At 41.2% G+C, this 13,521-nt stretch overlaps 1 protein-coding gene across 1 annotated transcript in view; it reads left to right on the top strand.

The window, feature by feature from the left end:
* Window positions 1-8,043: 8,043 nt before the first annotated feature.
* The window catches only part of RMDN2 (regulator of microtubule dynamics 2), a 66,319-nt gene continuing 60,841 nt past the window's right edge, over window positions 8,044-13,521 (top strand). Inside the window, exon 1 of the mRNA XM_077764222.1 lies at window positions 8,044-8,064. The gene's annotated coding sequence lies outside the window, so the exon portion shown is untranslated. The remainder of the gene's footprint in view (window positions 8,065-13,521) is intronic.

Genomic DNA, 13,521 nt, shown 5'->3' with positions numbered 1-13,521 from the left:
GCCCTGCATTGGGCTCTGTGCTGACAGCTCAGAGCCTGGAGCCTGTTTCAGATTCTTTATCTCCCTCTCTCTCTGCCCCTCCCCTGCTCTCTTTCTCTCTCTCTTTCTCAGAAATAAATAAAACATTAGAAAAAAAAGAAAAAGTTATCTAAACTTAGAAATTAAGAACTCACATCATATTCTTTTGATGTTGCAACATTGCTTAACAAGCCTGCCTCCAGGGTATTTAATTCTTTAGAGAATGTACTGGTATTTGAGCTTTTCACTGTTAATTGAGGACTGAGATTCCATGAAGTTACATGTCAATTTATAGGTTTAAGAGCAGCTAGTGGGGAGAGGCCATGAATGCTGTTATACATCCCACAACGGGGAATTCTCTCTACAACAAACAATTCTCTAGTCCCCAAAGTTGGTAGGACTGAGGTTGAAAAACCCTGATCTGAAGAGATCAGAAACCACTAATTTGGGAAATCAGGAGACTCTGTCCCCTTACTGAGAGTAGTTTTAGTGGTTTCTGCACTGGGCTGATTAATGGTTGGGGAATCAAGAGGCGAAGTCTAGGAAGGGGCGCCTGGGTGGCTCAGTTGGTAAAGTGCCCGACTTTGGCTCAGGTTATAATCTCCTGGTTCGTGGGTTCAAGCCCTGCATTGGGCTCTGTGCTGACAGCTAGCTCAGAGCGTGGAGCCTGTTTCAGATTCTGTGTCTTCCTCTCTCTGACCCTTCCCTGCTTGTGCTCTCTCTCTCTCTCTCAAAAATAAATAAAACATTTAAAAAGAAAGAAAAAAAAGAAGCAAAGTCTGTAAGTGGAGTTTTCTCTTATAGCTTTTGGTAGTTCCCTGCATGAGATAAGGTAGAAACACCAAAGGGGANAGATCACGACCCAAGCGAAAGTCGGACGCTTAACCGACTAAGCCACCCAGGCGCCCCTGTTTTTTGTTTTTTTTTAAGGAAGGATAATTGGCACCAAACTATTTAAAAATATTTGAATCAACTGAAATTTTCACTTTTCCTTTAGATATATGAAGCTGTTGAAGCTCTAACCTAAGCCATAGCGACAATTATATCATCTTGTTGAAAGATCTGTACAGTTTTTACGCCTTAATTATTTTTGGTCATGTCTTCACAATCACAAGTATTTAGCAAACCATAATAATAGAAGTGCCTTTATGTCTAAAGTTGGATTTTCAAAATCAAATATATATTTTTTAACTCCTGTCACTCAGGAAAGTTGCACTGCATTTTTCAATGTGAATATCTCAATGATCAAAATTAGTTGAATAGTCTTTCATTTATTAAATACAGACACCCTTTGGGTTATACATACTTCTGGTACCATGAGTGACTAGCCAGAAGAAAAGTTCCTCCCAGAGCCCATCTGTTTGAGAATTTGGTTGGGGGGCGGGGGGGGGATTACACAGAGAGAGGAAATGTCATTATGTTGGAATTGACTTTTTTTTTTAAGCAGCATTGGAGCTATTGTTTTGCCTCAGGTGAGAAAGTCAGAGAGCCCTGTGATTGAATGGATAGTTCTTTTCTTGTTAGAAAACTCAGGAGATCCTGTGGTTGGAGATAGGAAGAATTTTTTTTTTTTTAATTAGCTAGTAAGCAGATGCAATAGCTAGAAAATGAGGTCTCTCTTTACATCGGACACTTATTAGCTGCTGCAGCTGACAGAAACAAGTCCACTCTGTTTTTTTCCTAAAGTGGAAATAGCTAAGGCCATGGCTACAGATTGGTGATAGCCTGACATCAGCAGTTCTGAGTGAGAATTCAGCTGAAACCATATAATACGTTATTGTATAGATTATGAAGGATTTTATGGGGTTACTTAGAAAACAAACCACAATTTTATGGCATGATTTTAGCAAGATATATTCTAAGTTCCAAACAAACCACAATTATTTTGGACCATAATACCTATGGGTTAGTCACCTGCTTTAGGAAGCAAGCTTTCTTCTAAAATCATTACCGTGATGAACCTCATCTTTTTTTAGATTCACTTTTCTGAACGAGAGTCTATGTATCTTAGTTATAGTGATGGAACTACATTCTTTATCAAATGGAAAAAGTTTCAACAATGGTTGGTTAATTCATGTGTCTCTATTTTGGCATAGAGTGGACTGTTCCTGCAGATTTATTTGCATACCAAGGGGTTGTGTCTGCTGAACAATTTTTTGCAAGAGATCTCCTCCTAAGGAGAAAATGACTTATCTTCGTATAGTTTGAGGACAGTAGGTCTGGGAAACTGCTAACCTAAATTTTCCCCAGAAGAACCTCCTGCAAAATTTACTTATAACCGAAATTCAAAACGAAATCTTTTGTTCTACTTATGTATAATTAACACTATCCAGTTATTTTAACTACTTTGTAACATACGTGTATTGCCACAGGGTTTTGCCTGATAACCATTTGACTTTATTTCAAATCTGCCACAAGGAAACTGACCTTGCCCTATGAAGCTGACAAATACATCAGCAAGAATGTCCCTGAACATTTTCTCTCAGGATGAAGAAAAAAGCCGGGGGAGGGGCGGGGGAGGCAAAATTACTCCTTACTCTGAATCTGGTGAGTTCCATTTTCAAGTGGATCCAAAGCTGTGCTTTGAACAGACTGACAAACAGGCAACAAAAATCAGTGTAAGAATGTGGCTGACTTACAAAGCCTTCTGCAATTTCTGAAGAAATTTCATTCCTATCTTCAAGTGTGCTGGAAAAACTGCCGATCACCACTGAACAAGGTTAGTATCAATCGGGCAAAGTATATGTCTTTCTGCAAATGACTTTCTTCGCTGAACAAAACTTAATTTTTCAAGCCAAACAGAAAGTTTCTAAAATGAATTCTATATTTCAATGAGGTAGCCATACTTAATAAATTGTTTCAACATTGACTTGCTAACTAGTATTACATAAATGTTGTTGCTAATTGTTCTTTCATACATATTTTCCCAAAATACCTTTTAAGATTTATTCGGTGCAGGAATATTGGGTCAACTATTTTATTGTCTTTAAGTGATGAATAAGTATTTTATTATACTAATTACTTAGGCTTGTGGAAGCAGTTAAAAAACTTATTCTTTTTCTTTCTTTGTTTATTGTCAAGTTGGTTTACATATAACACCCAGTGCTCATCCCAACAAGTGCCCTTCACATGCCCATCACCTCCCTTTCCCCTCTCCTCCACCCCCCATCAGCCCTCAGTTTGTTCTCAGCATTCAAGAGTCTCTCATGGTTTGCCTCCCTCCCTCTCCCCAACTATTTTTCCCCTTCTCCTCCCCCATGGTCCTCCGTCAAGTTCCTCCTAATCCTCCTATACGTGCAAACATATGATATTTGTCCTTCTCTGCCTGACTTATTTCGCTCAGCATAACACCCTCAAGGTCCATCCGTGTTGCTACACATGGCCAGATTTCATTGTTTCTCATTGCCATGTAGTATTCCATGGTATAGATAAACCACATCTTTTTTTTTATTTTTATTTTTTAACTTTTTTATATTTTATTTTATTTTANTTTGTTCTAGTTTTGAGAAGAATGCTGGTGCAATTTTGATTGGGAAATAAGCTTATTCCTATGCCTTTTTCAAAGAAAGCATTTTTCCTTTGGAAGGTCCAACTCAGTCATAGTAAGCTCCTGACTTGGCGGGTAACTTTCTTGTGTTCTGGGGTTCCCCCAAAAGAAAAAATGCCCCCAAACACCCTGTTTGCATTAGACACAGCATTCTTTTTTCTCTTTTCCCCAAGTCTATTCTTAGCCTAAGCTGAACACGATAGGCCCACCATAATTCTGTGTGCACCCTGTGGCTTAGAGATAATGGCGACCCGTAGAGAGAAGCTCCCCATGGGACAAAGTGCTCTGATCTGGAGGCTCAGTCCTTCCTGTAAGAGGCAGTGAGGGTTGAACCCCAAATAACTGCGGTGGGAGGTGCAGACAGGACAATATCACGTAAGAACTGCTGTGATGTGCTTAGGAGCTATGCTATGATGTTCCTATGATGTGTTATGATGAGCCTCCTCGGTCCAGTGGTCCATCAGGCATGGAGGCCTGCAGTCCCGGCTGGGCTTACAGGGTGTGGTCAGGAGGAAAGGCTCTCAGACAAAGCTAGGTTTGATTATTGCCTCTAAAGTTTATTTATTTATTTCGAGAGAGGGAAAGAGAGAGCAGGGCAGGGGCAAAGAGAGAGAGAGAGAGAATCCAAGCAGGCTCTGTGCTGGCAACACAGATCCTGATGCGGGGTTCCAGCTCAGGATCCCTAAGACCATGTCCTGAGCTGAAGCCGGATGCTTAACGGGCTGAGCACCCAGGCGCCCCTGATTATTGCCTCTAAAAGTGACTGTGTGCCCGGGGCCAAGTGTCTTCACCTCTCCAAGCCTTGGTTTCCTCACCTGCAATGTTGTTTATCTCACTGCATTGCTGGGAAGATGGACTAAGATAAATCGTATTAAGTAGGAAGCAGGAAGTGAGTGTAACACGCGATCAGTATTTTTGCTGGGGCTGTTGGCTGTCCCTCCAGTTTCCAGGTCTGACTTGGGAAACTTGGAGCTTCATTTATCCTCCACTGCTGCTCCTTGTCTGTGCAGCCAGCTTTGGATCTCTGCGTTCTCTCTCTCTCTCTCTCTCTCTTTGTGGTTAGTGTGTTCTTAATTTTAAAATAATTTCTTCAGTTAATTACCAATAAACTACTTTTTTTTTAACAGTTTTTAAAATGTTTTATTTATTTCTGAGAGAGAGAGAGAGACAGCGTGAGCAGGGGAGGGTCAGGAGAGAGGGAGATACAGAATCTGAAGCAGGCTCCAGGCTCTGAGCTGTCAGCACAGAGCCCGATGCAGGGCTCAAACCCACGAACCGTGAGAGCATGACCTGAGCCACTGTCGGACACTTAACCGACTGAGCCACCCGGGAGCCCCTCAATAAACTACTTCTTAACCCCAGCCTGGAGAAGAAGGTCGCTTTTGCCATCTTGAGGTAGGAGTTGGGGCTGATGTGGTGGTAGTTACGATATTTACAGCTCAACCTGCAGTTCACAAATGAAGACATTCATGTTGTGAATTAGAACATTTGAAGAGAGGGAAAAAAAAATAAAAGGTATTGGAATGTCAGTTGTAATATCTGACCATCACCAATTCCTGATGCCTTAACGTAAAATGCAGATCACATTTCTAGAATAAAAGGAGAGTATATCTTCTCAAGGAAATGGAGACACAGCTCTTGATTGTATTCTAACTAACCAGTTCCTTCACATGGTCTATTCCCTGAGTAAGCGGATGGGTGAGAAAAAGATTAGGAACTAATTACACAAGGAAATATAAGGACAGTGAACTATAGAGAAGATTGATAACTATTTTAGGACTAAAACCAATCTGGTCATCTGATTGCTTACTGGAAATAAAACCCTAAAACTTAGATAAAACCCAAGAAATAAAAATAAAACAAAAATAACTGACCAACCAATGACACACGCCTTCTATAGGAAGGACTACACATTTCTTAATTCTTTGCTCTTGACTATCCATATTACTTTCAAAAAAATGTGTTTCAAATATTTATTTAGTACCAGGTATGTGCACTGTGAGAGGCGCTGGGGACACCAAGATGAAAACATCCTTGTTGAAGATGTTCATAATCTCAAGGACACAGTCATCACTGAACAAGCAGTAATAATAATACAGTGTCCATGAGAGAGGTGTATAAAGGCATCAGGGAGGGGTTTTGTATTTGTTTAAATCCTTATCCTTCCACAAAAGTTTTGACGGGGACATGGATGAAAACATCTTTTGGAGAGAGGGAACATGTACTGCGTAGCTTCTCAAGGGAAGCAGGTTAAACTGGATGGATTGGGTTTTGACAAGCAGCAAAGAGTAGGGTATTCTAGGCACAGAGAGCAGCCAGAAAAGGACACAGAGACTGGAAACTATGTGGCTTATTGGAGAGATGATGCAGCAGTTTGGCCATAGCTGAAGTATGGGATGATGCCCGATGGAATGGCAAGGAAAAGCTGGAAAAGCATGTGGGGACAAACTGCGAGGGGCCCGTATGTCACCAGTTCGTGAGAATTGCAGCCCTGTGTCGTTGCGATGGATGAAAGGGCCTCAGTCAGTTACAGCCGCCATAACAAATTACCGTAGACTGGGTGGCTTAAATCACATGTATTTCTCATAGTCCTGGAGGCTGGAGAGATCACAGTACCAGTATGGTTGGGTTCTGGTAAGAGTCCTTTCCCAGGCTGCAGACAGCTTGTCATCCCCTCGCTAGGTAGAAAAAGTGAGCTCTGCTCTCTTAGTCTTCTTGTAAGAGCAGTAATCCTATCCACGAGGGCTCCAACTTTGTGACCTAATTATCTTCCTAAGGCCCCACCCCCAAATCACATCACTTCGGGGATTAGGGTTTAAACATACGAACTTGGGGAGGAACACAAACGTTTGTCCACAGCCTACGGCAACTTTGAAATTCCTCGCGGCTGTGCGCCCCTCCCCCTTTCATAGTTCCTTTTATGCTACTCTCTGAGTAGGTCATTTCTTCTTTTTTATCATCCCTACAACAGTGCCTAGCAAAGATAGCTCCTCTCCGTGCTATTTAGTTTGAACTTTACCAAAGACCAATGACTACCACTATCTCAGTTTCCACCTCTCAGATAATCTTTGCTGAGCAAGGAACAGACTCAAAGATACTGGCGATGGCAGGTAGAAGAACAGGTGTTATAAGGGCGGATAGGAGGAGTCTAGCTATTTTACCCTCCTTCCTGAACTTGAAGACAAGTCCATACCAGCTGCCATCTTCCTCACAGAGCAGAGAGTTGGTAAGCCTCTCACCCCACACTCCATATTTTTATTGAAGTCCTCTTTTTTTTTTTTTAATGTTTTTTATTTATTTCTAGGAGAGAGAAAGACAGCGTGAGCGGGGGAGGGTCAGAGAGAGAGGGAGTCACAGACTGAAACAGGCTCCAGGCTCTGAGCTGGCAGTCAGCACAGAGCCCGACGCGGGGCTCGAACCCACAAACCGCGAGGTCATGACCCAAGCGAAAGTTGGACGCTTAACCGACTAAGCCACCCAGGCGCCCCTATTGAAGTCCTCTTCTGCGCTGTGTGCTGAGGACATAGTAGCGAACAACTCGGTGGGCTGCTTCTGGAAAAGCTTAAATCTTCATTTATGAAGCTTTAAGCTTCATTTAAGTAGTATAGAAGAGACAATATCGTTTCTTTCGTAACCAAATCTTAAATATAAAACAACAACCACCTATTATTACCCTGCAAAACAGGTTTGCATTATATTGTGTTCTGGTTACACAAAGTTTTAGCATTATATTGTAATATGTTTGCCATAATAACAGGAGAGTGAAAGTGATTCTTGGAACGGAGTGCTTTACTAGTTTCAAATCTTAGAAGTATTGGCCAGCTGTCTTCCAAAACAGAACCTCTTGAAATAAAATGACTGTGGCTATGGCTAGGCTAAGGTAATTTTGTAAGGCAGCTTGCTTACGGCTCAAAAAACATCTTAGTCTTGAAGATCCTACAGCACCCCCATCAGTAGAAAAGCATTGTATAGATTATAAAATGAGCCTTTTGATCTTCACAGAGCAGTATTTTTTTTTCATTGTAAATAGGAGTGACCTGTTGTTTTTTTTTGTTTTTTTTTTTTGGGGTGAATATTTTTATTATATTGGAAGGAGTGACCTGTTTTTAACTCCATTCAGTACACTGGGGGGAACTTGGTAAGCAAGACTAAGTTCTCGACGAGCCTAAATTTAAAGCTCAAAGTGAGGGCAAGACAAAGGAGTGAGTATGTAGTTTTTGAGCTTATTTGGCAGTTTGCTTTCATTGTACAAACCACAGAACGTGCAACCGGGTAAAATCTCGAATGTTGGGCATCTGAGAAGACAGTGGTTTTCGCCTAAAGGCAACTCAAAATGGTGGGGGTACGAAGAGGTTGGGGATTTTCTTCATTAAAAGGGAACGTGAGCCAAAGTCAGGAAAACGTGGCTGCGGACACGATTGCTAATTAGTATATGACGTCTGCGCTACCCAGTATAGCAGATCAAAGTTCAAGGTTGTGCCCCGAAGGGGGAAGCAAGGGTANAAGGGCCAGGGGCCAGCGGGGGCGGGGAGAGGCAGAGATGGGACGGAACGCGCTGAGCCAGGCGCGGGTGGCGCGGAGCCAGGGCCGGTGGCCCCGGGGGAGACGGGCCTGGAAGGGAGGCGGCATCCCGGCAACAATGTGCGGTGCGGGCCGAGGCGCCCGGGGAGCGCNACGCAGGCCGGCCGTCTTGGGTGCGCGGCAAGCTGGCGGTGTGCTGCGCGGCCCGGCGGCTCCCTGCAGACCCGAGGAGTGTCACCCGGAGACTCTGGGTCGCCTCTAGCCTTCGCTCCTGGGGCTGAACTTTCAGCCTCCGGCAAACATTTTTGTTATGTTGTGATTTTTTTTGCTCAGACTCTGAGCCTCTATTTTACACGAAAGGAAGGCCAGATTTTCAGTGCCACATTTGCAAATAAGCCAAACATCAGCGAGCCCTATATTTGAAAGAAGTTATAGGGAAAATAGTGAAAACCTAGATAGAATAGAAGTATTAGAATTCGTTTAGAAAGTATCAGGTTATCCAGATCGCTGTGGGGAATCTGCCAAGTCAAGCGCTCAGAGACAATCCCTTGGGAAACAAACCTCAGGCTTGCGTGTAACCCATGATGTTCCTTTACCTTTCTTGCAAGATTTTTCGTACATCCTTCAAGTACCAGAATTACGTATTTTATGTACTTCCCCGTAAGATTCTGCTGATGCGATAAACGAATATATGTGCTGGATATTCCTGAAAACATTCTGAGTAACTTGGTAAAGCATAATTTACATATCTAAAAATCAATTTTAGTGTAAAATTTCATTAGTGCTAACATTTGGATGATTTACTTCAGTAAGATTTTTGGTTCTTTGTAAATAACTTAATGATCTATTGCCCATTAATTTTAGATGCCAATAGTTTTTATTAAAATAATGCCTATCATTTTCCGCCATTATTACTAGTACCTTACGAATCAAAACTTGTAACAAGAATAATACATAGCATTTGATTATTTAGTCCATAGGTTTTTTAAAAATTACTGTGTTTTATACTAAAGTGTAAGTGTATGCTAATTTGGTAATTAAACATAAAAGTTAGATAAATAACATAACCTTTGAAATTATACTGCAGGCAAGCAAGTATTCTGATTTATCACTTTACTAGTTACTGTTTTGAATCAGCGTGGCATTTTTCAAATTGGTGGTAGAAGCACATTTATTTTATGCTGATAAAAAAACTCAAGCATAACTTGCGCTATCAGGCTCTAATTGTGGTTACGTAAAAGCAGTACCTACTCCATTGATTCTGGGTTTCTCCCCAGTTGATTTTAATAGTTTTGAAGTCATGTTTCCGCTCTGAACATCTCTGCCCAGTCAGCATTCTCCTTCATGCCCTTACTGCTGCTGTTGGAATCTTCATCATGCCACAGTACATCCAGGAATTCTCAGGGTGACAGTTGCCCTGTCCTGGTTGGATGGCCCCTGGTAAATGACTTGAGAACTGTATGCCTCAGTTTGCTGATCTGCAAAATAGAGGTAATAATAGGACCTGCCTCAACGAGATCATTTGGAATTGGTACAGTCCCTAAAGAAAAGGTCAAACAAAAATCGATGCTCTTTGCCACCTGCTTAAACCTGGTACGGGCTCTGGGCAAAGATCGCCTTCCTGGGTAGATTTCGACTTCCATTTATTTACTTATTAAGTGAAAATAATGTCAAACTAGGCCACGTTTTTTAATGCAAAATATGAACAAGCCAAGAAACAATCAGAATAGGAAAATTTCTTTTCAGACTTCAAGATCAGCATAGGAGCTTTCTGCGTTAATCTTTTTATTGACAAAAAGCCAGGGTGATCAAGCTTGATGCATGGTCATTAGATGGGATGCAAATGGAAGTCATTGGCATGTAGTGCCTTTTCTTGTATCTATTGCCTTTTGCAATAGTCTTTAAAACTAAGTTAGTTTGGTGATATATTATTTTGTGGAAATAAAAGTGTCCAGGGCGCCTGGGTGGCTTAGTCGGTTAAGCGTCCGACTTTCGCTTAGGTCATGATCTCGCGGTTCGTGGGTTCGAGCCCCGCGTCGGGCTCTGTGCTGACTGCCAGCTCGGAGCCTGGAGCCTGTTTCAGTCTGTGACTCCCTCTCTCTCTGACCCTCCCCTGCTCATGCTGTCTCTCTCTCTCTCCTAGAAATAAATAAAACATTAAAAAAAAAGTGTCCAGCTAATAATAATTACCTACCACTTCAGCTGAAGTTACACATTGACCCGAATCTATTCCTGGCATGTCTCCTAGATGGGATAGGAGTGGGCAAATGGTTAGATTTACAGTTCAGTTTTACCAACTAAGTAAAAATGTGTTTTGCTTAAAAAAGTTAATACCAGGCAAACTGCTGAGGTCAGGCAGGCCGGATTAAGCACACTGGCTTTAAGCTGAAATCCTTGGTTTAAGGAGAAGGGATTCTTTTTTTTTTTTTTTAAACCTTTTTGAAAAAACTTTCTGAGAGAGAGAGAAAGAGCAAGCAGGAGAGGGTCAGAGAGAGAAGAAGACACAGATTCTGAGTACAGGCTCCAGGCTCTGAGCTAGCTGTCAGCACAGAGCCCGACGTGGGGCTCAAACCCACAAACCGCGAGATCGTGAGCTGAAGTCAAACGCTTAACCAACTGAGCCATCCAGGCACCCCTAGGAGAAGGGATTCTTAATTCCCTTGGGTGTAGTAGTCACCAACCTCTGAGGTAATTTCTGGAAAGTTGTTATTTAAATTTTTTTTAACTTTTTGTTTTGTTAAGAGACAGAGAAGGACAGAGTGTGAGCAGGGGAGGGGCAGAGAGAGGGGGACACAGAATCCAAAGCAGGCTCCAGGCTCTGAGCCATCAGCACACAGCCCAGTGTGGGGCTTGAACCCACAAAAGCAAGATCATGACCTGAGCTGAAGTCGGATGCTCAACCAGCTGAGCTGCCCAGGTGCCCCATGATAGATTTTTATTTCAAAACTATTAGTCCTTCTCTTTTACACTTAAACCTGTAATGAAATAGAGCATCCAGATAGGATACTCCCTGTTTTCAATGTGTATTTGTATTACTTAGGGATCTAAAGAGACTTTCTTTAGGCAGGCTTCTGGTAAATGTGCTTCTTATTCACTCTCATATAGGGCATCATTTGAAACACTACTTTTAGTTGGTCATTTAGAGTATAAAAAACAATGCCTTGCTTAAGAATGTGGGATCATGGGATATAGATCATAGGAATTTCTATGTTTCCAGTGTGCTTTCCCCCATTTTCACTCTCCGGCTGTTTATTTTGTTATTTTGTTATTTCCTACTTCACTTAGAACAATGAAGCAACCACAGAGGACTTTCATAAGCTCCCACGATCGCATCTACCCACCTTCCTGGATCTGTTCACATAATCTGCCTTTTCTTCCATTGCTATGAATGAATGGTTTGTGTTTTCCATCAAAGGTCAACGTCTGTACTTGTGCACTGCAGACCATCCATCCCTCGGCCTTCTCAAGTTCATCACTGCTGTGATTCTCTTGATCTTTCTTCCGCTTCATCAGTTTATCTTCCTTTTTTTTTAAAAAAAATGGGATTTTGTCCATTCCCAAACAGAAATACTGTTATTTCTCCATCTGTTGGGCACCATTTTCCCCATAGAGTCATGACATAATTTCTTCTCTCTGTACTGGCTTTCTGTTTACCCATTTGATTTTTTCCCCCTTGCGTGACTTTCTTTAGGTTAACTGAATATCTTTAGTATTGCATTTTTATCTCCATTCTTGGCTTACTATTTATACCTTTGTGGAGTGTTTTATTTTAATTTATTTTTTTGCTGTTATTATTATTTGTTTAGTGTTTGCCCTTGGATTTACAAATGTACATCTTTTAACCTATAATAAGACACTGAATTATAATCCAAGACCCTCACAATAGTATTTCCTGTTTGTCCCTTCCCATACTTTGGGCTATTGTTGTCCTAACTTTTTACTTCTGTGTAATAGTTTATTATCATTTTTGCTATAATAAGCAAATATTTTATAAAGAAATCTTTTTTTTACTTTCTTTTTAGTGTTTTTATTTTTGAGAGAGAGAGAGAGAGAGAGAGAGAAAGAGCATGGGAACACATGGGGGAAGGGCAGAGAGAGAGAGAAGCAGAGGATCTGAGACCAGCTCTGCACGGACAACAAAGGACCCCATGCAGGACTTGAACCCACGAACGCTTAACCAACTGAGCCACCCAGGAGCCCCTATGAAGGGAGAAAAATGACTTATATTTACCCACATATTTGCTACTGCTGGTGTAATTCATCTTTTGTGTAGATCCGAGTTTTTATTATCATTTTCCTTCTACCTAAAGAGTCTCTGTTAGCGTTTCTTGTAGTGCATGCCTCATGGCAGTGGATTCTCTCAACGTTTGCCTAAAAAAAGTCTTTGTTTTACCCTAATTTTTGGAAAATATTTCACTGGGTATGAAAACGTAAGTTGACCATTTCTTTCAGTACTTTAAAGATGTCACTTCATTGGGGGTTTTTTGTTTGAAGTTTCTAGGGCTATGTCTCTGAGACAGTGTCTGCTATAATCTTATCTTTCTTTCTGTACACAATATGTCACTTTTTCCCACTGACTACTTTTTAAAAAATTATTTTAGTGTTTATCTTTGAGAGAAAGTGGAACAGAGCGCAACTGAGGGAGGGGCAGAGGAAGAGGGAGCCACAGAATCTGAAGCAGGCTCCAGGCTCTGAGCTGTCAGCACAGATCCCAATAAGGGGCTTGAACTCATGAAGCATGAGATCATTACCTAAGCAGAAGTCGGACGCTTAATGGACTGAGCTACCCAAGCGCCCCTCCCCCTGACTACCTTTAAGATTTCTGCTTTATCACTGGTTTCAGTGTTTTAATAGCATTGTGCCTTGGTTTGCTTTTGCTTACCTAATTCTGCTTGGATTATGTTGACCTTTGGATTATGTGGATCCCTGGGTTTATAGATTTTGTTTAATTTAGAAAAATTTTGGCCATTTTTCCTTCAAATATTTTTTATGTCCCTTTTTCCTCCCTATAACTTTAACTATGTATGTTTTAGACTGCTTGATATTGCCCATAGGCTGTGCTTGGTTTTTTTTTTTTTTTTTGGTTTCCTTCTTTCTTATTTTAGGCATATATATATACATATACATATATACATGTACATATATGTATATATATATGTGTATATACACACACACACACACACATATATATATATCTGTGTGCCTCATTTTGTATCGTGTCTTATTTCACTTGGGCTGCTATAACAAAATACCATAGTCTGGGTGGCTTATAAACAACAGAATTTTATTTCTCACAAGTCTAGTGCTTGAAAGTCCAAGATCAAGGTACAGGAAGATTCACTGACTTGTGATGGCCCACTGGTTCATAGATGACACCTTCTCCTTGTAACTTTACATGTTGGAAGGATGAAAGGATATTTCTGGGTTCTCTTTCA

Source organism: Crocuta crocuta, unplaced genomic scaffold, assembly GCF_008692635.1.
Source record: "Crocuta crocuta isolate KB4526 unplaced genomic scaffold, BGI_CrCroc_1.0 scaffold164, whole genome shotgun sequence".
Taxonomy (NCBI): Eukaryota; Metazoa; Chordata; class Mammalia; order Carnivora; family Hyaenidae; genus Crocuta; species Crocuta crocuta.
The sequence above is the reverse complement of the archived record's forward strand: the minus strand, read 5'-3'. Positions and strand labels throughout refer to the sequence as shown.